General features: G+C 34.7%; 1 protein-coding gene across 2 annotated transcripts in view; it reads right to left on the bottom strand.

The window, feature by feature from the left end:
* The window catches only part of MGAT4C (MGAT4 family member C), a 252,384-nt gene that overhangs the window by 48,635 nt on the left and 179,375 nt on the right, over positions 1-24,374 (bottom strand). Inside the window, exon 2 of one of the 2 annotated variants that reach the window (XM_012442087.3) lies at positions 16,804-16,853. The exons of the other annotated variant lie outside the window; for it this stretch is intronic. The gene's annotated coding sequence lies outside the window, so the exon portion shown is untranslated. The remainder of the gene's footprint in view (positions 1-16,803; positions 16,854-24,374) is intronic. 2 annotated transcript variants of the gene reach the window in all.

Genomic DNA, 24,374 nt, shown 5'->3' with positions numbered 1-24,374 from the left:
TGACACCTTATCATCAAAATTGAAAGAGCTAGAGGAGCAAGATAAAAAAAAACTCAAAATCTTGCAGAATACAAGAAATAACTAAGATCAGAGCAGAACTAAAGGAGATACACAAAAATCCCTTCAAAAAATTAATAAATCCAGGAGCTAATTTTTTCAAAAGATCAACAAAATAGACCACTAGCCAGATTAATAAAAAGAAAAGAGAGAAGAATCAAACGATGCAATAAAAAATGATAAAGAGGATATCACCACAGATTTCACAGAAATACAAACTACCATCAGAGATTACTACAAACAACTCTATAAACCAGTAAACCAAGAACATAAACCAGTAAACCTGGAAGAAATGGATAAATTACTGGACACTTCCACACTCCCAAGCCTAAACCAGGAAAAAGTCAAAACCCTGAATAGACCAATAACAAGGGCTGAAGTTGAAGAAGTAATTAATAGCCTACCAACCAAAAAAAGCCCAGATCCAGATGAGTTCACAGCCGAATTCTACCAGACATACAAATTGGAGCTGATACCAGTCCTTCTGAAACTATTCCAAACAATCCAAAAAGAGGGAATCCTTCCCAAATCATTTTATGAGACGAACATCATCCTGATACCAAAACCCGCCAGAGACTCAACAAGAAAAGAAAACATCAGGTCAATATCCATGATGAACATAGATGCAAAAATCTTCAATAAAATACTGGCAAACCAATTGTAACAGCACATCAAAAAGTTTATCCATCACGAGCAAGTAGGGTTCATCCCAGGAATGCAAGGCTAGTTCAACATATGCAAGTCTATAAACGTAATTCACCACATAAACAGAACCAAAGACAAAATCCACATGATTATCTCAATAGATGCAGAGAAGGCCTTCGACAAAATTCAACAGCCTTTATGCTAAAAACTCTGAATAAACTAGGTGTTGCTGGAACATATCTCAAAAATCTAGGTATTGACAGAACATATCTCAAAATAATAAAAGCTATTTATGACAAACCCACAGCCAATATCATACTGCATGGGCAAAAATTGGAAGCATTCCCTTTGAAATCTGGCACTAGACAAGAATGCCCTCTCTCACCACTCCTATTCAATATAGTATTGGAAGTTCTAGCCAGAGCAATCGGGCAAGAAAAAGAAGTAAAGGGTATTCAATTAGGAAAGGAGGAAGTCAAATTCTCTCAATTTGCAGATGACATGATTGTATATTTAGAGGACCCCATCGTCTCAGTCCAAAATCTCCTGAAACTGATAAGCAACTTCAGCAAAGTCTCAGGATACAAAATCAATGTGCATAAATTACAAACATTCCTATACACCAATAACAGACTTAAAGAAAGCCAAATCAAGAATGAACTGACATTCACAATTGCTACAAAGAGAATAAAACACTTAGGAATACAACTAACAAAGGATGCAAAGGATCTCTTCAAGGAGAACTACAAACCACTGCTCAAGGAAATGAGAGGACCACAAACAGATGGAGAAACATTCCATGCTCATGGTTGGGAAGAATCAATATCGTGAAAATGGCCATATTGCCCAAAGTAATTTATAGATTCAATGCTATCCACATCAAGCTACCTATGATCCTCTTCACAGAACTGGAAAAAAACACCTTAAACTTCATATGGAACCAAAAGAGAGCCCGCATAGCCAAGTCAATTCTAAGCAAAAAGAACAAAGCTGGAGGCATCATGCTACCTGACTTCAAACTTTACTAAAAGGCTACAGTAATCAAAACAGCATGGTACTAGTACCAAAACAGAGATATAGACCAATGGAACAGAGGCCCTGGGGGCAATGTCACACGTCTACAACCATATGATCTTTGACAAACCTGACAAAAACAAGCAATGGGAAAAGAATTCCCTGTTTAATAAATGGTGTTGGGAAAACTGACTAGCCATGTGCAGAAAGCAGAAACTGGACCCCTTCCTGACACCTTACACTTAAATTAACTCCAGATGGATTAAAGACTTAAACATAAGACCTAACACCATAAAAATCCTAGAAGAAAACCTAGGCGAAACCATTCAGGACATAGGCATAGGCAAGGACTTTACGACTAAAAGAAACCATCATTAGAGTGAACCAGCAACCAGCAGAATGGGAAAAAAAATGTTTGCAATCTACCTATCTAACAAAGGGCTAATATCCAGAATCTACAAAAACTAAAACAGATTTACAAGAAAAAAACAAACAAACCCATTCAAATTGGATGAAGGATATGAACAGATACTTTTCAAAAGAAGACATATATGAGGCCAACAAACATGAAAAAATGCTTATCACCACTGGTCATTAGAGAAATACAAATCAAAACCACCTTGAGATACCATCTCACACTAGTTACAATGTAGATTGTTAAAAAATTTGGAGACAACAGATGCTGGAGAGGATGTGGAGAAATAGGAACACTTTTATACTGTTGGTGGGAGTGTAAATTAGTTCAACTATTGTGGAAGACAGTGTGGTGATTCCTCAAGGACCTAGAAATAGAAATTCCATTTGACTCAGCAATCCCATTGCTGGGTATATATCCAAAGGATTATAAATCATTCTATTATAAAGACACAGGCACATATGCTCATTGTGGCACTGTTTACAATAGCAACGACCTGGAACCAACCCAAATGCCCATCAATGATAGACTGGACAGGGAAAATGTGGCACATATATGCCTTGGAATACTATGCAGCTGTAAAAAACGATGAGTTCATGTCCTTTTGGGGGCCATGGATGAACCTGGAAACCATCATTCTCAGCAAACTGACACAAGAAGAGAAAATCAAACATCGCATGTTCTCATTCATAGACGGGTGTTGAACATTGAGAACACATGGACACAGGGAGGGGAGCATCACACACTGGAGGTACTAGGGGAAGGACAGCGGAGGGTAGGGAGTTGGAGAGTGATAACATGGGGAGAAATGCTAGATATAGGTGACAGGGATGATGGCAGCAAAGCACATTGCCATGTATGTACCTATACAACAATCCTGCATGTTCTTCACATGTACTCCAGAACCTAAAGTGCAATAAAATATACTAAAAAAATTAAAAATAATTTATTATTGTTTTAATTTTCATTTTCTTCAGCTAGGAGGGGGCCACTCTCCTAATTTAATACTGTTGCCCATGTCAGTGATGACACTTTATTTATACCTAATGAGAAACTTTACAGGATAGATGTATTGCAATTATATTCTGTTTTGGAGTTTTTTCTTTATTCATTGATGGATGTATGTAATTCAAGAACATTAAAAACAACTGTGAAAATTTAATTATTATAGAGGAGAAAGTGTCTGGGGATTAAATTTAATTACATATAACTGTATTTGGAGGGACAGCATAGAAACACTCATTCAATAATAAATATCAAGTTTCTTAATAACAAGTAGCAATTTACTTGGGCAAACATTTGTTGTGCCTATTAAAAAGAGCACATTGAAAATCAAGTAAAAATTACATCAAGTGAATTTTTTTCCTGTGTTGGAAATATCATATTACATGACAAAGACTTATAAGTGAAGGAAGAAAAGAGATGGCAATAGGTGTGAGTCATGCCCATTTTACAAGAGAGACACAGGAAGCTCAGAGATTAAAATAATTTTCTCATGTACATACAACTGGTACGTGACAGAATAAAATTTGTACTTAGGTTTGCACACCTTGGAATCTCATGCCAACTGGTTAAAAAATTCCATGTGAACAATTTATATGATGCTTATGTGTATACAATGACACCGGAGTTGAAATCAGTATGATTGTGGAATTGAAAAGATGAGTCTATGTGAGAAATCTTCACTGTATAGCCCATAAATGAGATGATGCCTATCCTATGACCTACTATGAGTGCATATGACAACGTTTACTGACTTTTACATGAGATAAAACACATTAAATGAAAAGGTTCACTGGTACACTGGTATCAAAGACCAACAATAAAAAACAGTGAAAAGGTTTACTGGTATCAAGCATTTGTTGAGAAATCTATTAGGTGTAAAGCATTGGATTGGGATTTATTAAAAGGAGGTTAAAGAGGCAAGACGAGAAATTGATTAGATGTTACATATATTTATGCATTGTTTCCCAATGGAATATTATTTATATTCTAATCTGGAAGGAAATGTTTATCATTTACTCAGTAGTTTAAAGTATATTTTATTATCATGAGAAATGGGCTAAAACTGATAACCACAGAATATTCAAGCCAGAAAAAAATGTAAAAATTGTTAGTTCAATTACAACTTTATGCAGAAGAAAAATTCAATACCAAAATAGTTCAAGTGACTGATTTAACTAGGATGAAGACTAGCCAGAGATTTCTAAAGTTTGGTGCAGTGTATTTGGAAGAATGCAAAATTGTACTTAGAGTCTACATTCACAGTGTTTCATGTAACCATTACATTTAGTCACCAACAAAAGCATAAAACATGTATAATCAAATATGGGAGTAGTAACACATTGGTGCCGCACTTAAGATTGACATTCTTTCTCATTTGAATCTATCACAGTCAGTGGTTCTCATCACATTATAAGTAATTGTTTCTTTTCTTTTGAGTACAAAATGTAATCAACTTGGGTTTTGGCATCATGTATGAAATACATGCATCTTAAGCACTAGAATCTGAGTGTGGTAAGAGGTTAAATAGGAAACATTAATAACTGAGTGAATAGTAGATTCATATCCCACATTTAATTTGCAGGGTCACAGTGGAATAAACCAAATGAAATGACAGCCAAAATGGTCTGTATAGAAATTTATATAAATCGTTATTTCTGTCTCTGCTGCATTCTTTTTCTCCGGTTTTGCTGACCTTTTATAGTGGTATTTATTTCAGTTAAATTTGCTTACGTTGTTCTTACACTTTAATGCATGAGAGCAAAATATTACATAAATATTTAAAGAGCGGGCAAGACTAGATTATGAATATGTATGAATATATTAACATAAATAACAATGCAATATATCAGTTGGAAAAAGACCTGAAAATAGGAATTTTATTATAACACCTGCAATGTTCAAATGATGTAAGGTTCACAAAAATAGCAACCTAAGGGAAAATCAAGGTTCTAGCAGCAGTGATGTGGTGGTCTCCATAATATGCAAAAAAGGAAACAATTTTAGATAAGTATCTGGATTGCTCTTGTGTTTTTACTTTATCCTATTTTATTTATTCATATATTTACTTGTTAACTTTTTTCTTTTTTTTTTTGAGACAGAGTCTCACTCTGTTGCCAGGCTGGAGTTCAGTGGTGCAGTCTTGGCTTACTGCAACCTCTGCCTCCCAGGTTCAAGCAATTCTTCTGCCTCAGCCTCCCAAGTAGCTGGGATTACAGGCGCATTCCATCATGCCCAGGTAATTTTTTGTATTTTAAGTGAAGACAGGGTTTCACCATGGTCAGGACGGTCTTGATCTCTTGACTTCGTGATCTGCTGGCCTCAGCCTACTAAAGTGCTGAGATTACAGGCGTGAGCCACTGTGCTTGGCCTGTTAACTTTTATCTTATGTTCAATGGTACATGTGCAAGTTTGTTTTATAGGTAAATTGTGTGTCACTGGGGTTTAGTGTAGAGATTATTTCATTACCCAGGTAATAAGTATAGTACCCAATAGGTAGTTTTTGATCCTCACTCTTCTATTACCCTACACCTCAAGTGGGCCCTAGTGTCTATTGTTCTCTTCTTTGTGTCCATATGTGCCAAATGTTTAGCTCCCTCTTACAAGTGAGAACAGGTGGTATTTGGTTTTCTGTTCTTGTGTTAGTTCACTTAGTATAATGGCCTCCATCTCCATCTATGTTGCTGCAAAGGACATAAACTTGTTGTTCTTTATGGCTGTGTAAGATTCTATGGTATATATGTACCACATTTTCTTTATGTAGTCTACCGTTGATGGGCATTTAGGTTTATTTCATTTCCTATTAGGAATACTGCCACGATGAATATATGTGTATATGTTTCTTTATGGTAGAATAATTTATTTTTCTTTGGGTATATACTAAATAATAGGATTGCTGGGTTGAATGATAATTCTGTTTTGAGATATTTGAGAAATTGCCATACTGCTTTCCACAATGGCTGAACTAATTTACATTCCTACTAACAGTGCACACAAGCATTCCCTTTTCTCTGAAACCTTGCCAGCATCTGTCATTTTTTGACTTTTAAATAACAGCCATTGTGACTGGTGTGAGATGGTATCTCATTGTGGGGTTGATTTGCATTTCTCTAATGATTAGTAATGTTGGACATTTTTTCATATGCTTTTTGTCCATATGTATGTCTTCTTTTGAAAAGTGTCTGTGTCTTTTGCTCACTATTTAATGGGTTTGTTTGTTTTTTGCTTGTTAATTTAAATTCCTTATAGTTTCTGGATATTAGACTTTTGCTAGATGCATAGTTTGCAAATATTTTCTACCACTTTTTTGGTTGGCTATTTAACTCTGTTGATAGTTTCTTTCATTGTGCAGAAGCTTTTTGTTTAATTAGGTCCCATTTGTCAATTTTTGTTTTTATTGCAATTGCTTTTAGCATCTTTGTCATCAAATCTTTTCCAGGTCCTATGTTGAGAATGGTATTTCCTAGGTTATCTTCTACAATTTATATCATTTTAGGTTTAACATTTAAGTCTCTAATTCATCTCGGTTGATTTTTGTATATGGGGTAAGGAAGGTGTCTACAGTTAGTTTTTGGCATATGGCTAGCTAGTTTTCCCAGGGCCATTTGTGGAATAGGGAGTCCTTTCTCCATAGCTTGTTTTCGTAGACTTCGTTCAAGATCAGATGGTTATAGTTGTGCAGTATTATTTCTGGGATCTCTATTCTGTTCCTTGGTCTATGTGCTGTTTTTGTACCAGCACCATGCTGTTTTGGTTGCTGTATCCTTGTAGTATAATTTTAATGGGTAATGTAATGCCTCCATCTTTATTCTTTTTGCTTAGGATTGCCTTGGCTATTCAGGCTCTTTTATGATTTCATATGACTTTTCAAATAGTTTCCCTCTCTACTTTTGTAAAGAATGCTACTGGTAGTTTGATAGTTGAATGTTTATATTGCTTTGGGCAGTATAGCTATTTTAAAATATTGATTCTATTCATGAGCATGGAATGTTTTTCCATTTGTTTATATTGTCTTTGATTTCTTTGAATGGTATTTTCTCTCTCACTGTGGAGGTCTTTCACCTCCCTAGTTAGCTGTATTTCCAGGTATTTTTTTCTTTATGTGGCTATTTTGAATGGGATTGCATTCTTGATTTGGCTCTCAGCTTAATGTTGTTGTTGTAGAGGATGGCTACTGATTTTGGCACATTTGTTTCATATTCTGAAACTTTGCTGAAGTTGTTTATCAGCTCAAAGAGTTTTAGGGAAGAGACTATGGGGTTTTCTAGGTATAGAATCATATTACTTGCAAAAAGGGATAGTTTGACGTTCTCTCTTCCAATTTCTATGCTTTTTATTTCTTTATTTTGCCTGATTGCTTTGGCTAAGACTTCCAGTACCATGTTTAATAGGAGTGGTGAACGAAGGTATCCTTTTCTTGTTCCAGTTCCCAAAAGCTTCCAGCTCTTGCCCTTTCATTATTATGTTGGCTATGGGCAATTATCATTATGATGTTGCCTGTGGGCTTTTATTTTATTTTTTGATGGCTGTTACTTTTTTAATATATTCCTTCAATATGTAGCTTGTTGAAGGTTCTTAATATGAAGGGATATTGAATTTTATTGAATGCTTTTTCAGTATCTGATGAGACAATCATGTGGTTTTCTGTTTATGTGACAAATCACATTTATTGATTTGTATATGTTGAACCAACCTTGCATCTCAGTGATGAATCCTGAGTGATCACAGTGGATTAGCTGTAGACGTCTTGCTGGATTCAGTTTGCTAGTATTTTGATGAGGCTTTTTACATCTGTGTTTATCAAGAATATTGGCATGAAATTTTCTGTTTTTGTTGAGCCTCTGCCAGGTTTCAGTATCAGGATGATGCTGGCCTCCTAGAATGAGTTAGGAAGCAGTCCCTTCTCTTAAAATTTTTGGAATAGTTTCAGAGGAATAGTATCTGCTTTTCTTTGCACCTTGGTAGAATTTGGCTGTGAATCCATCTAGTCATGGGATTTTTCTGATTCATAGGCTTTTTATTACTGATTTCATCTTGGAAGTCATTATTGGCCTTTTCAGTGATTCATTTTCTTCCTGGTTCAATTTGGAGGTTATGTCTCTCAGAATTGATCTATTTTTTTTCCAGATTTTTTTGCTTTGTGTGCATAGTGTTCATAGTAGTCTCTGAGGGTTTTTTTTTTTATTTTTTATTTCTGTGAGTTCAGTGGTAATGTCCCCTGTGCCATTTCTGATTGTATTTACTTGGATCTTCTTCTTCTTCTTTTTTTAATTAGTCTAGTTACTTGTCTGTCCATCTTATTTATTCTCTCAAAAAACAAATTCCCCATTTTGTTGATTTTTTTTGGTATGGTTTATATGTACTCATTTCCTTCCATTCTGATTTTTATTATTTTTTGTCTTCTCCTAGCTTTGAGATTGAGATACTTTGTTCTTGTTTCTCCAGTTCCCCTAGGTGTGATGTTATTAATTTTAAAACTTTAGAACTTTTTGATGTGGGTACTTAGCACTGTAAGTTTCCCTCTTAACATTACTTTTGCTTTGTCCCAGAGATTCTGGTATGTTGTATCTGTGTTCTCATAAATTTAAAAGAGTTTCTTGATTTCTGCCTTAATTTCACTATTTACTCACAGGTCATTGAAGAGTAGGTTAATTTCCATGTAATTATATGGTTTTGAGTGATTTTCTTAGTATTGACTTCAATTTTTATGATGTTGTGGTCTGATTCTGTGGTTAGTGTGATTTTGCTCTTTCAGATTTTCCTAAGGATTGTTTTATGGCCAATGGTGCAGTCAATTTCAGAGTATACGTCATATGCACATGAAAAGAATGCATATTCTGTTGTTTGGGGGTGGAGAGTTCTGTAGGTGTCTATTAGGTCCATTTGGTTGAGTTCAGGTCCTGAATATCTTCGTTAGTTTTCTGCTCCAATGATCATTCTAATGTACTCAGTGGGGCGTTGAAGTCTCCCACTGTTATTGTGTGGCTATCTAAGTCTCTTCACGGTTCTCTAACCACTTGCTTTATGAATCTGAGTGCTCCTGTGCTGGATGTGTATATATGCTGGATAATTAGGTCTTCTTGTTGAATTGGTGCCTCTACCATTATGTAACGCTCTTCTTTGTCTTTTTTGATCTTTGTTGGTTTAAAGTCTGTTTTGTCTGACATTAGAATAGCAACCCCTGCTTTTTTTGTTTTCCATTTGCTTGGCAGATTTTTTTCCTTCCATTTACTTTAAGCCTATGGATGGTATTGTATGTGAGATGGGTTTCTTGAAGACAGTATACCATTGGATCTTTCTTCTTTATCCAACCTGCCACTTTGTGCCTCTTAATTCAGGACTTTAGCCTGGTTACATTCAAGATTAATACTGATAAGTGTGGATTTGATCCTGTCATTGTGTTGTTAGTTCGTTTTAATGTAAACTTGTTTGTGTGGTTGCTTTATAGTGTCAATGGTTTCTGTGTTATATGTGTTTTTGTAGTATCTGGTAGCAGTCTTTCCTATCCATATTTAGCACTCTGTTCAGGACTTCTTGTAAGGCCGGTCTGGTGCAAGGAATTTCCTTAGCATTTGTTTGTCTGAAAAGAACCTTATATCTCCTTTGCTTATGAATTTCTTTTCCTTAAGAATGGTGAGTATAGGCCCCCAATAGTTTTTCACTTATAGAGTTTCTGTCAAAAAGTCTGCTGTTAGCCTGATGGTGTTCCCATTGCAGGTGACCTTCTCTCTAGCTGCATTTAACCTTTATTTCTTTCATTTTGATCTTAGAGAATCTGATGACTATGAGTCTTAGGAATGATCATCTTATGTAGTTATCTCACAAGGGTCCTCTGCATTCTCTGAATTTGAATGCTGTCCTCTCTAGTGAAGTTGGGGAAATTTTCATGGGTGGTATCATCTGTATTAGTCAGGGTTCTCTAGAGAGACAGGACTAATAGGATAGATGTATATATAAAAGGGAGTTTAAGGAGTATTGACTCACACAATTACAAGGTGAAGTCCCCCAGTAGGCCACCTGCAAGCTGCAGAGCAAGAAAGCCAGTCTAAGTCCCAAACCTCAAAAGTAGGAAAACCAGCAGTGCAGCCTTTTGTCTGTGGCCAAAGGCCTGAGAGCCACTGGCAAACCACTGGTGTAGGCCCAAGAGTTTAAAAGCTGAAGAACTTGGAGTCCGATGTTCGAGGGCAGGAAGCATCCAACACAGGTGAAAGAAGGAGGTCAGAAGTCTCAGCCAGTTTCGTCTTTCCACATTCTTCTACCTGCTTTTATTCTAACCACACTGGGAGCTGATTACATTGTGCCCACCCAGGTTGAGACTGGGTCTGCCTTTCCCAGTCCACTGACTCAAATGTTAATCTACTTTGGCATCACCCTCACAGACACGCACAGGAACAATACTTTGCATCCTTCAATCCAGTCAAGTCGATGCTCAGTGTTACCATCACATCCTCAAATATGTTTTTGGAGTTGTTTTCTTTGTCTCCCTTTCTTTCAGGGATGTCAATGAGTCAATAAATTTGGTCTCTTTATATAATACTATATTTCTCAGAGGTTTTGTTCATTGTTTTCCAACTTTTTTATTTTGGTCTGACTGAGTTATTTTGGAGAACCAGTCTTCAATCTGTGACATTCTCTCCATAGCTTGTTGATTCTACTGTTACATTTGCAGTTGTACTCTGAAATTCTTTAAGTGAGCTTTTCAGATCTGTCAGATTACTTTCGTTCTATCTTAAAATGGTCATTTTGTTTTTCATCATCTGTATTATTTTTGTGTCTCTTAGAATACTTGAATTGGGTTTTGACTTTCTCCTGAACCTTCATGATCTTCATTCCTGTTCATTGTCTGAATCCTATTTCTGCCATTTCAGCCTTGTTAAGAACCATTACTGAGGAACCAGTGTGGGTCATTTTGAGGTGGGAAGACACTTTAGTTTTTTGAGTTGCCAGAGTTCTTGTACTGTTTTTTTCTCATCTGTGCAGGTTGATGTTCCTTCAATCTTAGAAGTTGCTATCCTTTGGATGGGTTTTGTTGCTTTTATCTTCGTTGACGCCCTTAAGCGTTTGATTGTGGTCGAAGGTTTCAATTGACTGAATTTGTTTCTGGAAGATTTTAGGAGGCTAAGACTCTGTTCAGCATTCTTAAGCTTTGTGCTCTAACTTCAAGGGAATGATACCAGGTGCCCAGATTTGTTCTGCAGCCCCTCAAGGTTAGGAATCTGTGGTACTGTATGGTTCTGAGCTGTTTTTAGACTGCAGTCCATAACAATACAATGGATACTGCCAGTCAAAGTGCTTTGTCTGAGTGGTGGTAGAAGAATACATGTTTATTTGCACATGCCAGCAGCAGCACGGTGGGTTACATGTTCATTGGTCAGACTGGGACGCTGGTCGGTTTGTGGTTGCCAGCCTCTGTGTATGTGTTTGAGCTGTAGGCAGTAGTGTGAGGGGATGCATGCATACACATATTTTGGCAGAGGAGGGAGGCAAGGTCCACCCACATGCAGGCACACTGGAAGGACAGTGAGGTGAGTGGCAGTGGGCACGTGAGTGCTGGCAAAGCAGCATGGGGGAGGCTGTGGCTGAGGGAGGGGGCAGGGGAGCTGGTACATGTTAGCAGGGGCCACTCTGCTGGAGCTCCCTGATGGTCAGGCATAGTATGCTGTTAAAGGGGTTATGATGTGGGTCCCTGGGAAGCACCTTGGTTGACTATCCATAACTGCACTGCAAGTGGACTCTGCCAGGCTGGAACAGACGTAGCTATGTTTTACTGCAGACTTTCTCACACCATACCCCCTAAGTTCAAGTTCAGCACAGGCTGGAGTCCTGCTCCTATCAATTCTCTACACAGCTCTCTTTTCCAGCTCAAGTGTCCATGGGTATTTTGGTATCTTTGATTGCCAGGATTCCAGAGGTCCATGCTGAGGGCAGCTTGCTCCTCACCTGTTCAACTCATCCCTTCCCTAGGAGTTGTTGGGGGCCAGGAATGAGTTGTGGTGCATGGTAGCCCCATTCAGCGTTCCTAGCCTCCTCCTCCTTCAGCCCAGGGTCTGTGTCCTCCCTCTGTCCACCCTCAATGCTTTCCCTGTGAAGATCTGCTCATAGTGTGCCAGTTTTCCCTATGTCCTAGTCACTTGGTAGCAGATGTTCCTCCTGGCTGTGTTTCTAGTCAGACATCTTGCTGAGACAACCTACTTTTGTTTTTAAAATGAAAACATATAGTAATAATGGATTTTCATTCCTAAAATGCAGCGATTGACTGGACCTAAGTAACAGCTAATACTGTTTATACTGGGAAGGCTTATCCTAGTTGTCTACACTCCTCTCTACACAAGTCCTTGCCATTTTACTGCTGGACTATGTGATTTATTTACATTACCTGCATGACTCTAGACATTTGAGGAATACGAAACATCTGATCCAGAAGAAAGGGAGCCATGCTATACAATTTTGGAATTTCTCCTCTTAATGGTATGATTATCTTTGAGGTGGAAAGAAATGTAGTATACATGTGTTAAGCATTTTCCATTCTGTTAGAAAAAGAAAACACAACAACAAAATCCCCAAATTTTTATAATTAGATACAGCTTCATTAGCTTGATGTTATTAAATTTTTATTTATCTAATCTCCCATTGTCTCTTTTGATAATCAGGGAACAACAACAATCTGATTTCTATATTTGTGTATGCATAAATAAGAAATATGCCCAAAATATGTATTTTGTCTCTTTCTGGTCTCTGTAAAAGTTAATTAATGACAGCATATGCTCCATGCTTGGAGTTTCTTGACTATAGTGAGAGATTTTGCTGATTATGCCCACACAAAATTCCATCTCAAGTAATATTTATGTTTTTTTATTATGAGTTAAAAATAGTAGTTAATATTGTCATCAGTATCAATGTATCATGCATTTTATTAGTGTGATCCTGTCTCTCAGGGCCTGGTATATCCAAGGTTATGGTTTTACCTGAGCATTTACAGTGTATAGTCAAACTAATGAATTTTAGGCAACAGCAATATTACTTCTTAACATGTCCCTACAGATTTCTATAGTATCCACAGTGGAGTTAAATCATTTGAAGATGAGGAAAGAAAACTTTTTATCTTTTTTTCGTGTTGAGAATCTAAGATGCTGTGGAAGATTGATTGACAAAATGCCTTGTATCATTCATGCCTCTCTGTATGTACCGCATTTCTGGTATTACTTTGTAACTTCTCTCAACAAGAGGTGAAACCTGTTCCCCACACATGAGTTTAAACTGACTTTTTCATATGTTTGCACCAAAAGAATGCAGTGGAACTGATAGCCTACAGTTTTAAGGCTAGGACTCAGGAATCATTTCATACTTCAACTCTTCCTTGTGGAACCCTTTACTAACTGCCTTGGGAACAGACCAAGGCATGTTTGGTAGAGGTACAGAGTTCATATGGAGTGAGGTCCTAATCATCTTAGCCAAGATCATTCTAGAACAGCCAGCCTCTAGACCATCCAGTAGCTGACTAGAAACACATTAGTAGCCATGTGAGATGAGTCAAGTCCAGCCCAAATTGAATTACCAGGTTCAATAGAATCACCCAGGCAACCTATAGATTCATGTGATAAAATGTTGTAAATTATTAAGTCAGTAGTTTTCAAAGTGTGATTTGGGGTCTCCTGGGGGTCTCAAGCAATTTTGCAGAGCTGCAATATTAAAACTACTTCCACAATGATACTAAGATATTTGTCTTAATTCTCATTCTGTCACCATTCACAGTGAAGTTTTTCAAAGGCTGCATGATGCTTGATATCAAAACAGAGTAGATACAGAAGCAGGTATGACACTGCTGCAGTCTTCTGCTGAGTTTTCTATTGAGTTATACATTAGGAAGATTAGCTAAAGTACAAAGCAGTGCTATACTTCTCATTAATTTTTGTTTTGTTTAAAAAATGTAGTTATTTTTCATAAAATACACTATTTCTGTTACAAGTAATGGGTTTACTGTTAGTAGTAAAGGAAATAAATATTTTAAAATTTCTATCTTAGTTTCCAATACAGCAAATATTAATACATGAAAATTTCTAAAACAAAGCTCATTGGAGACCTTAATAATTCTTAACAAACTGATATTCTGAAAGCAAAATGTTTAAGAACTGCTGTACTATTTTTCTGCAATATTTCTTCATTCTGGGCATAGCAGTTGTTTATAAAGAGAAATCACTATAATTTTTTCTTCATTACTATTTGCAAAATGTGAAGAATCAAATACTAACCTCTTTAGAAATCAAAAACATTTAGTTTTCTGCTTCAGGCCTGTATATTGGATCTGTCTAGCAAGAGTAGTTACTGATGAAAAACAATTAAAATAAAATTACATATACACACATACATATGTATATTATAAGAATCTTTCATCTTTCATGAAGGAAAAAATTCTACAAATACTAAGATAAAAATAAAAGCAGAAACCCTGAGAGGTAAAGTAATCACCAAAGCCAGCTCTCTGTGTGAAAATTCCTACCAAACCTTAGAATGTTTGAGAATACATTGTGACTGCTTCGTGTTTAACAGAGTGCAGGAGATAAACCTTATGGCCCACCCATAGTGGAAAGTATAATAGAAAAGACTCTCCCTCATAAAATAAGAAACAAACCTTACTTGGAAAAAGGGTCTGAAAAGAAATATTCATTCCTTAGTGCTGCCTGGAGAAAATAAAACCAAAACTAAGAACTTATGAAAATAAATTAATCCTTATTAAAGACCTGAGATGTGAATGAATTCATACTATTTGTTTGCTCAGACACCTAAAGTGAAGCCTTTAGTATAAATTTATCTTAGGTTGATATTGCCCTGTGGTGACTGGCAGAAGCAAAAAATTTAACAGTGGAACTTCAAGCCTCATCTCAAAGAATTTTCATAAATAACATTTTATGTGTGTACAATCATAGTTAAACAGCAAAAACAAACACACATGGAAAATAAGATTCCATGAGTGAAACTAAGCATGAACAACACCGAGTGTAAATAGAATCACAAATAAAATAGAGGCTTGGATTGAACATAAGAACAAGAAAAAAAAGATGACTAAATTTTTAAATGACTCAAACAAAATTTCTTAACACCAATGGAATACTATGTAGCCATAAAGAAGAACAAAATCATGTCCTTTGCAGCAACATGAGTGCTGCTAGAGGCCATTATCCTAAGTGAACTAACACAGGAACCGAAAACCAAATACTCTGTGTTTTTAGTTCTAATTTGGGGCTAAACACTGAGTACACATGGACACAAAGATATGAACAACAGACAACAAGGACTACTAGAGTAGGGGGGGTTGGGAGGTAGGGAGTGGGGGGTTGGGAGGTAGGGCGTGAGAACTAAGAAACTATTAATTGGGTACTATGCTTGCTTCCTGAATGAACATGATCATTTGTATACCAAACAACAGTGACACACAGTTCACCCATGTAACAGACCTGCACATGTGCTTCATGAACCTAAAATAGTATTTGAAAAAAATACTAATAAAAATTAGAATATGAATAGATTAATTTACAGTATATCAGAAATGCAGATAAAATCAGTGAACTGGATATAGATTCAAAGTAATAATGAAATGAAGTGGAAATAAGAAGAGATATGGAAAATAAAGAAATGGAAGAGATTACATTAAAGCAGATACTGACTGAGGAGTCCAGAATTGCTGGAAAACATCTGTTGTTACTTTCAGGAAGGCCAACAAATTAAAGTAGGATACGTGGTATATCAACTCATATTACAACCAGTTTCAGATCACTAAAGATTAAGAGAAGACTCTAAAAGTAGCAAGAAGAAATGCAAATTGCCCAGACTGGTGTAACAGCTAATTAGACAATTGAGTTTTCATTAATAAATGGAATCCAGGAAGCAATATAATAAAGTCTTCAGTGTTGCAAGCAAAATCACTGACAATCTAGATTCACATTGGGGGAAATTATTATACAAGAGTAAGAGTGAAATAAAAATGGTTTCAGACAAGGAAAACTTGACAATTCCTTACTAAAGGAAATGATAAAGTATACACTTTTAGCAGTTAGATAAGGTTTAAAGTCTGACAAGAAATGGTGGAAAAAAGTGTAAATGTGTGAATAAATCTTATATAACTAATTTATAATACAATAATAAAAATTGCTAACTCATAATAATAAAGAAGATAGAGCAAAACTAGTCATTAACATAAGAATCTGAAGGGCTCTTGAAAATTGAAATAGTCTAATGTACTTATATTTTAGGAGAAAGTTACAAATATTAATTATTCTCCTCTGTATATGTGTGTCTGTGTGTGTGTGTGTGTACCTGCATGAGTGTGTGCACTCTCACAGAGATGTCTTAATTGTATTTATTGTATTAGAATGTTTTATTGTTGTTCCCTAACTTGATTTTCTTATATGGTTAACACATTTCCAAGTTTTAATCAAAGTATCAAGTTACATGACTTGTACTCAGAAATATTCAAGAAATATTGTTTAGAGTTTATCATGAAAGCAATACTATTGAACAAATAGAATTATGTACATAAAATTGATGAGAAAATACTTTCAATTTAGGCATTTGTAGCTACTCCAGGATAATCTTAACTATGAAATATTTTTGATAATGCATTAACAAAAAGTGTATCCCCTTTGAATACTACCATGAGTGACATCTAATCTCACCTTAAGAAAGAAGCTGTCATAATCTGTGCTGTACAGAAACCATTGATACCCTGGAAAAAAAGAAAGTCTAATGTTATTAACACAACCCATTGGTTTCTTACTGATAAAAGTAAAATAAAAAGTATTCTATGTAATAATTTGCTATTTTTCCACCTAACTGCCTTATGATTACATTTATAAAATATTTCTAAATTGATAGAAAATACAGACTATTTTATTAATTTGTCTGTATATCAATATCACAAGGATATACATACCTTTGTATTAAAAGTATCAAATTAAATATTTGAATTATATATAACATAAAGATCATATATAAGTATCTTTTTAAATTACTATTGATGTCTGTGTTAGTAAATAAGTATACTTTATAATATTCAACTTAAGCATAGGGTTATTTTCCTTAAGAAAGTACTTCAGTCCATATTACTGAGCTTCACGTCACCAAAAAAGTACACAGCTAGTTTGTTACACATTTATTCATGTTATTGATTTTTCCATCATATATAAAGGGTTACAACATTCAAGAGATTGTTCCTGCAACAACAGTATAAATTCACTGCCTGGAACACAGTTTGCTATTGAATGTCTGCCAGACTGTGTTAACAAGGGTATTCAGAAAAATACTGTGCAGGTATAAAATAATAAATAAGTAAAGAAAATTCTCTAAAGAGAACATGCCTTTAAAATTATGTGTATTTTCTTTAATCAAAGGTAATTTGAGAAAATAAATATATTCTAATTTTACATTACTTTTTCCCACTATACATAAACATATTTTATATTTTTAAAAATTCAGTGCTACTCTGGGCTATTTAAGTACCTCTGAGTAGAACCAATTATGCTGTTTTTTGAAGTCTGATGCTATGTAAACATTTATCTTTTCAGACAAGAGTCAATTGTGAACATGTGTATGTTCTTGAGGCACAGATTCCTTCAGCTCTCCTGATATCTCCATTAGCATTCCCTACTTAAATGTGCCGTGGTCAGCTTCTCTGGTCAACAACACTTCCACTGGGATTTCCACATTTTTCTTCTGCCTTCTTCTGTAGTTTCCATAGACAACAAGAATAGTTGCAATTGAGAGTGACATTTTGAAACAGTAGTAGAGATTTGGGGATTCTCTTGACACAAAAACTCATTTTTTAACATGAAGTTATCCTCACAGCCAATTAGTTATATCACAGAAAGCAGAGGCTAGGACGTAAAACCAGATTTCAGTCATTGGCATGGGGCAGAAAGAAAGCAGAACTTAAGGAGACGCAAATGTAGATCCCAAGAAATTTGCTGTTCTGAAAACTGTAGTAACAATGGATTGAATTAAAGGCAAGTATTGGGTATTTGGTCACAGCAAGGTGTTTGGTTTATGGAGTTTATGTTTTCAATCTTATATGTTTTGCACATCAATGAAGAGTACCTAAACATTAGAGGTGATCAAAGCAGCACTAGTTTTGAGAATATTATAACAATGTTCATGACCAGAAGTCTTGTACTAGGTCTTCTGACTGCACTTGCTAGTCATGTGCCTTTAAATATAATTCAGGATACATTTTAAAAGCATGTGATTTTTTACAACAAGTTCCTAAGTTTTCTAAAAGACTGATAAACAAAATGGAATTGCTGATTTATCTTTGTATGGGTATCACCAACCAGAAACTTTAACACACTGAAGGCACAGCACCTTAGAATCCCATTAGTAGTTTATGAAGGTTATATTTGGCTGACAATTTCTCATAAACACTGAAGAAAAATATCATGTAACTAAGAAGAGAGATATATATTAAACCAGATATTCAGTTAAATAAAAAGTAATTAAGCAAAGATAATTTCCTCTGGTTAAATTAAATTACATATATTATCTTTTGATAAATATTTTGCTAACAGAAATTAAAATAAATATCATAAGAATGTGTTCTATTTAGGTAGAAAAAGAGTATGAATAAAAAGAATATTTTATTTTTCTGATTATTAATATTAAATTAAGTGGTGTCTTCAATGTGAATAAAATTATAATAGATATAATTTAGTTGATTTTGCATCCATTTTTGTGTGACTGTCTCTTTTCTGAGCCATTATTGTTCAAATGGTTAGTTTTTTGTACTACTGCTCTATAGCATGATGAAAAATATTTTGAATCACATTGCAAATAATTGTGCTAGCATAAAATATTTCAGAGTGTATAAAACACTTGGAGATATAATTCATATAGAATTTTCTATAAATTGGTGAATGGAAGTATTTTATTATTTTCAAGAAATTTCTAATATTCAAATATCTTATAGATACCTAAATAAATATTTCTAAATATATGCAATATGATATACAGAATTTACAAAGAACCAAAACAGATTTACAAGAAAAAAACAAACAAGCCCATTCAAAAGTGGGCAAAGGATATGAACAGACACTTTACAAAAGAAGACATACATGAGGCCAACAAACATATGAAGAAATGCTCATCATTACTGGTCATTAGAGAAATGCAAATCCAAACTACATTGAGATACCATCTCACGCCAGTTAGAATGGCGATCATTAAAAAATCTGGAGACAACAGATGCTGGAGAGGATGTGGAGAAACAGGAACATTTTTACACTGTTGGGAGTGTAAATTAGTTCAACCATTGTGGAAGACAGTGTGGCAATTCCTCAAGGACCTAGAAATAGAAATTCCATTTGACCCAGCAATCCCATTACTGGGTATATATCCAAAGGATTATAAATCATTCTACGATAAGGACACATGCACACAAATGTTCATTGCAGCACTGTTTACAATAGCAAAGACCTGGAACCAACCCAAATGCCCATCGATGATAGACTGGACAGGGAAAATGTGGCACATATACACCACAGAATATTATGCAGCCATCGAAAACGATGAGTTCGTGTCCTTAGGAACATGGATGAACCTGGAAACCATCATTCTCAGCAAACTGACACAAGAACAGAAAATCAAACACTGCATGTTCTCACTCATAGGCGGGTGTTGAACAATGAGAACACATGGACACAGGGAGGGGAGCACTACACACTGGGGTCTGTTGGGGGGAAATAGGGGAGGGACAGCAGCGGGTTGGGAGTTGGGGAGAGAGAGCATGGGGAGAAATGTCACATATAGGTGAAGGGGAGGAAGGCAGCACATCACACTGCCATGTATGTACCTATGCAACAATCTTGCATGTTCTTCACATGTACCCCAAAACCTAAAATGCAATAAAAAATATGCAATATAATATAACAAATCAGGTTGCCATAAGATAATTATACATTTCTCTCATTTTTAGATTTTATGAATATAAACTTTGTTTCTGTATAAAATAAAATACACGATGAAAAAAATTCAGATTAATGATAATTTATCTGCTGCCTCAAAAAGAGGGTCCAAAATTTTTATCTTAAAAACATATGGTAAGTGGCCAAACATTCCACAGAGATAGTAACCTAAAAATTATTGTTGATTTGTAATGGTTATGGAAAGATTTTCATGATAACAAAATCTGACAAGTAAAAGTGAAGGTCTTCATTAATATATATTTTTGAATACATGTTCAATAAATTTCTAATTTTGAGATAAATGAATTGTTTCAATTATATAAATGTCAGTTATTGCTAAATTGTATGTTAAATTAAATAATAAGAAATTCGTACTTCCTGTATTATTCTCATAAAAGCAGTTTCCTTCATGAGCACATGAACAGCTTCAAGAATCAAATCGACCACACTACATCACTCAGCAAAATGTATTGCTGATTCGGATCACAAAACATGAAAGAAAATGAAAGACAGAAAGATTACCTTTTCCTCAAATCTACGCTCATTCGAATCTTAAATCATGTATTATTTTCCCCTCATGTAATTCTTGATGGGAATCTTGCAGAAAAAAAAATGCATTAAACTGACAGTTCTTCACTGTCAAGAGAAACCTATGGTCAGGGATATATATAATTCCTAGAGCTTTCATCATTAATATTTTATGAGTCTCGCTGATCTGTCCTATCTGGAAGAAAAATTTATCTTTCATTTGTACAAGCAGTGCTTGCCAAGTATTAGATTTCATCTCTATAAGCCCAGTGGTGAAATGCAAACGGCAGCAAAGGTGCTAGGAGGAAAAGCGTTCACTTTATTTCTTTTACTGGAGTCTGGCTGCACTTTATTGGAGTTGCAGAGTCAGCCAAGCAAAGCAAAAGATCTTTGGGGAACTATGAGTGTCAAATCCTTGCCAGTATACTTCAGCCTATACATGTGAATGTCCAAGTATTTAATCTGACTTTTAAATGAGATGATTAGCCACAGTGGTTTTTTTTTAACATAAAACATTTACAAGAAGCTTTGGTGACTAGAACATTGGAAAATCATTACCTCTGTCTGACTTTTTTTTTTTTTTAGTGTAGATGAGATGACTAAGAGAGAAATTAATAATTGTTGGATACTTCTAACTTAAAAGGCAGGTTGTTCTGTTCCTTGGTTGAGTATGACTTTCCTTAGCTGAACTAAGAATTTTGTATAGGCTCATCTATGAAACTGGAGCTGAGTATCCCCTGGGCAGTATTCAAACACAGAAAAGCAAGTAGAGAAAGTGTTCTAGGATCCCCTTTGAAAGCCATAAGCATAGGGACAATCTCTATAACATTGGTCTGGGCAATGATTTTTTTGGGGTGATTAAGACCCCAAAAGCATAGAAAAGAAAGCAAAAATAGACAAATGGGATTATGTCAAATTAGAAAGCTCTAAACTGCAAGGAAAAATAATTGAAACAGAAAGCCTACAAAATGGTAAAAAAAATTGCAACCATGTATCTGATAAGTTAATATTCTAAATATCTAAGGAACTCAAACAACCTATTAGCAAGGAAACAAATGACCCAATTAAAAGGGGCAAAGGACAGGAATAAACATTTCTCAAAAGAAGACCTAAAATGGTCAACAGGTATATATAAAAAAATGCTCAACAGGTATACATAAAAAAAATGCTCAGCATCACTCATTACTGGAGAAGTGCAAATGAAACTCACAATGAGGTATCACCTGTCCCCCATTAGAATAGCTATTATAAAAACAGATGAAAAATAAATGTTAGTGAAGATATATATAAAAAAAAGGGAACGCTTGTACACTGATGGTGAAAGTTTACATTAGTACAGCCACTATGGAAAACAGTATGGTAGTTCCTTAAAAATTTAAAAAAAAAAAAAGAACTACCTTATGATCTAGTCATCCCACTACTAAATATATAACCAAAGGAAGTGAAATCAGTATGTCAAAGAGATATCTGCACTCCCATGTTTATTGCTGTATTATTCATAATAGCCAAGATATGGAGTCAACTTAAGTGTCCAGCAATGGATAAATGGATAAAGAAAAACTATTCAGCCTCAAAAATAAGGGAATCCTGTAATTTGCCACATCATGGATGAACCCAGGAGGATATTGTGCTAAGCAAATTAAGCCAAACACAGAGAGCCAAATATCACATGTTCTCAATAGTATAAAGAGCTATTATAAAAAAGCTGAACTCATAAAAAGTAAAGGAGAGTAAAATAGTAGTTACCAGGGGCTGGAGTGGAGGTGTGGAGATAGAGAGATGTTTGTCAAAGGTTATAAAATTTCAATTAGATAGGAGAAATAAGTTCAAGAGTCTATTGTACAACATGGTGACTATAGTTAATAACAGCATATTGTATACTTGAAAATTGCTAAGACTGTAAAATGATAAGCATGTGAGGTAATGCATGTGTTAATTAGTTCAATTTAGCCATTCCACAATGTATATATATTTTAAAACATCATGTTGTACATGATAAATATATTCATTTTTTATTTATCAATGAAAAATAATGAATAAATTAGCTTAAAAAAAAGCAATAACAACAAAAGCCAGAAATACAGAGAGTTTCTGTCTGCTAGGTTTATCTAGTTCATAGGTCCCTCATGAATGAAGTGTGGGTCCCTCATTTGGATGAAAATAAATTTTTTGAGAAATGTATTTATTACATAATCAGGAAAAAAACCTTGATTTTAAAGGAATATTTTCCTTCACTAAAGAATCTAGAAATTAAAACTCCTTGAAACTTTGTTTCTTTTCTTCAGCAACCTTATTAAATATTAAGGAGTGTGATTAACATCTTTCTGATCTTTTAGAACATAAGACCCTTTTCATTTTGGTGCAAAATTGTGTTCCCAGAGTCTTGCACACAGTTGACAAGAAGTAAATATTCAGTAAGTTTTTGTTGAAAGATTTGCATATTTTTCATTTTTATCAATAACTTCCAACATGTTCTAACATCATAAGACTCAACAAGGCTTGGGGTAAGAGTAATGATTTATTCAAACTACAACTACCCATCATAAATTTACATAAAGCACTGTGTTAGAAATTGGATGATACTAAAATGTCTAAAATTAATTTACTGGTTTCAACATCTAATTGAGGGAATAAGATATATGCATAAAAATAATGCCAAATGTGAAATGTTAAGTGACTAGAGAATATATTAGCTGAAATCGTACATTAAACAAAAGAAATAAAAGGACATTTCTGATAAGGAGAGACACATGAATAAATGTATTAATATCAAAAATGTCTAAACCATAAATCATATAAGTGATGTTGAGAATGATGAAGTTTAGGATGACTGACAAGAGAACACTACCCCTGTCTATAAGAACCATCTAATTCCTGCTCTTTAATTGATTTGTCTATTTACTCTTTGTCATAGAAAAGCATGTGATTTCCATGTATGGAAAGGATCAACATTGAATACTCATGTTAATATAATATTATCACAAATGTATAAGGATTTTTTTTTTTCAAACACTCAACTGGTAGCTGAGTGTTTCAAACTTTTTAAATCTTTACACTCCTAAAATGGGTGAGGGCAAAGGGAGAATGGTATCTTGTTTTCATTTGATCTTTACTTATTATTTAAGTATCTTTTCATGTCTTCATTCTCTCTTTCAGCCTCAGTTCTTTTTTCATTCCCCTCTTCTTCAGTTCAATTGCCTGACTCCTTGGCATCTGCTTCTAGGCTATGCAGACACAGTGGAGAAGATAGTCATTTACAAAGAAAAGTATCCATTCATTGACAATCTCTAGCTAAGTAAAATGGTTGCTAGTTGTTATTCTTCAATGGCTTGGCTATACCACTAGTTTCAAAAAGTTAAAAAAAAATCCAGGCATTCTTCTGGATAATTTTATTGAGTTCTGTACTCACTAAAGCCTTTATTTTGCCATTAACTTGTTATCTCTATTATATCTATGATTAGCTAAACTTTGTTAGTTTGAGAAAACGATTATTTGAACTTTAAAAGCATGTAGTATGTGAAATGAATGATCTATTTAAAGTGATAATATAAAAATTTAAAGTTAAGTAGGAAAACAAACATGCTAATATTGGAGGAAATATTTCTGTATCTCCTTGATTTTAAAATCAAAGTTTTCCTTAAAGCTAATATAAACTAGTTGGTTATATTATTTTTATTTAAAAAATTCCTTTATTTCCTTTAGACCTCAAAAAAATTTGAAATTTGCAGAATGTATTTCTAAAACTATGTAAACTCTTTTACTAATTA

This window comes from Aotus nancymaae, unplaced genomic scaffold (assembly GCF_030222135.1).
Source record: "Aotus nancymaae isolate 86718 unplaced genomic scaffold, 86718_ANA_hifiasm-v0.15.2.pri h1tg000016l, whole genome shotgun sequence".
NCBI classification, from domain to species: Eukaryota; Metazoa; Chordata; class Mammalia; order Primates; family Aotidae; genus Aotus; species Aotus nancymaae.
Note: the sequence above shows the minus strand (reverse complement) of the source record. Positions and strands in the feature narration are given on the sequence as shown.